Genomic DNA, 2,780 nt, shown 5'->3' with positions numbered 1-2,780 from the left:
TTTGTTGAGTTATTTTGAGGGGACAGCAAATTTACACTGTTATACAAGCTGTACACTCACTACTTTAAAAAAAAATAAAAGAAAGAACTGCGCTGTGAAGTGATATTAGCAAAAGACTGAACATGTACAATAAAATTAATATAAAAAATAAACCCACAATAATGTGTCAAAAACACATCAAATAATAATAAATATAATTAATATAGTCCATAAGCATAGAAGGAGCAAGAGGAATTCTCTGGTAATTCTCTGTGAGAGTCAGATGAGAGAGTGGAATGACAGACACACCCTGCACAGTGATCCTCCACCACCAAACATATGTGCTTACCAGATGGAAGGCACAATAAGGCACGTCTCGGGATGATATCCAAGTCAGGCAGTGCACCACTTATTCAGATAATGGTAAGGATGGTACGCATGTAAACATGGGTCCTGATAACCAGCACACGATCTCCCTCCGTGAGCGTGGCTCCAAACAGACCACAATAATCATGTTCCCCAGACGACGTCAGTGATAGGACGAAACGTACGTTGGGAGGTTGACGTTCTGACGTCATCGCACTCATCTCTGAACGGGCGCTCGCTTGCCGGCTTGACGAATGCTCTTTTTAGCTACAGTTTTGTAAGTGTTTTATCTTATTTTTAGTAAACCATCTTATTGGATTTACGCTATGGCTGCCTCTCTTCTACCTTTATGTGGTTAATTCGGGGTATGGTCTGTTTGGAGCCACGCTCACGGAGGGAGATCGTGTGCTGGTTATCAGGACCCATGTTTACATGCTTACCATCCTTAGCATTATCTGGATAAGTGGTGCACTGCCTGACTTGGATATCATCCCGAGACGTGCCTTATTGTGCCTTCCATCTGGTAAGCTGTAAGCACATATGTTTGGTGGTGGAGGATCACTGTGCAGGGTGTGTCTGTCATTCCACTCTCTCACCTGACTCTCACAGAGAATTACCAGAGAATTCCACTTGCTCCTTCTATGCTTATGGACTATATTAATTATATTTATTATTATTTGATGTGTTTTTGACACATTATTGTGGGTTTATTTTTTATATTAATTTTATTGTACACGTTCAGTCTTTTGCTAATATCACTTCACAGCGCAGTTCTTTCTTTTATTTTTCTTGTTGTTGTGTTTTTCCCACAGTTGAACTGCTACTATTTTTGGGGGGTTTATGATAGCGCGGGGATTTTTCTTGTTTTTCTCACTTACTACTTTACATTGTAGCAAAGTGTAATTTCTTCAGTGTTGTCACATGAAAAGATATAATAAAATATTTACAAAAATGTGAGGTGTGTACTCTTTTGTGAGATACTGTGTATACCAACGGGGCTTTTTTCAGTAGGAACGCAGTTTCGGCACCTCCAGCACTGCTGAATGTATGGAATGGCAAGGGGTTCAGGGTCTATTGATGCTAGCTGCTGGGGGATCTATTGTTGCTGGAGGTGATCTATTTTTGTGGGGTAAGGGTGGTCTATTGTTGCTGGCAGGGGATCTACTATTGCTGGGGTTGGGTCTTATGTTGCTTGGAGGGATCTAATGATGCTGGCTGCAGAGAAATCTTTTGTTGCTGCTGGGGGTCTAGTGATACTGGGGGAGGGGCTATTTTGTTGCGGGTGGTCCATTGTTGCTGGGGGGATCTATTGTTGCTGGTTGCGTGGGATCTGTTTTTCTGCTTTTCTTGTTATCATTAACAAATTCCATACAAATGAGTTAGTACCACACTTGTTACTTGGTTCTGTGGTTTCTAAGAGGGGCAGTACTGGGAGGTGGGTAGGTGGTGGAACTGAGGAATGGTGCAGGAGGTGGGTAGGGGATGGAGACAAGGGGTGACTCAGAAAAGGGGAGTTCCTGCACCTATTGTCTGAGAGAAAAAAGCCTGGTTTACAGATATATACAAGGGAACTATTTTAATTGCCAAAGGCTTTGACTTTTTGTCCATCTTGTTCTGAGATCTGGAAGGACAGGATACCTGTGTTTTTCTCTGCTGCAGTTAATACTTACAGATCATGTCCCTACCCCATGCTGTAACTGGACAATGAAAGAAGAAGCAGCAGACTGATGAGCTTACCTCTGTCCTTTTATCAGCATGTTCCATGTTAGTACATGATTACTGCAGCTCAACTGTCTAGCTTATTGCCCTGCTTCTCCCACTCCTGGTCCAAGCTCTGCTGTACGGGGACTGCAAGAGGCTATTAGGTGAAATTTAGGTTCTTACATTTAAAAAAATACATTTTAAGATGTATTAATAAATACAGAGCGGCATTTGTATCATTTATATCTGCCTGGAGTTTAGCTTCAACTTTAATGGCAGCTCTGTAAGTCTCTCACCCACTGCCTTCACAAAACAATAGCAAAGAGAAGGAGAACACTGTGATAGTTTATAATTATATAACCGGAAAAGATTTATGAAGAGCAAACATACCTGACTGACAGCTCCTTAGCCGTGGTATTTACCAGAGGCTATGTGGCATTCTGTCAATTATTTAATGTCGAATGTTTAGCATTTTTGTGAGAAGTCCAGTGAACAATAAAATGACAGCAGCCATAATGGATGGATTGTCATGAGACTAAAGAGGGCATATTGCTCCAGAGCAATGACGATCTCCACATTCTTGTCTTGCTTCCATATGATTTATGCACAGCCTTATAATCTTAATATTTGGAACAAGGTAGAGGAGAACACAAAGAATCTCCTTATTATAAAAACAAATTGGCAGACCTCTCTGTCCAACTTCATATTTACGTTTCTAAATAGTTGGCAAGGAA

Source organism: Aquarana catesbeiana, linkage group LG01 (genome assembly GCF_042186555.1).
Source record: "Aquarana catesbeiana isolate 2022-GZ linkage group LG01, ASM4218655v1, whole genome shotgun sequence".
NCBI classification, from domain to species: Eukaryota; Metazoa; Chordata; class Amphibia; order Anura; family Ranidae; genus Aquarana; species Aquarana catesbeiana.
The sequence above is the reverse complement of the archived record's forward strand: the minus strand, read 5'-3'. Positions refer to the sequence as shown.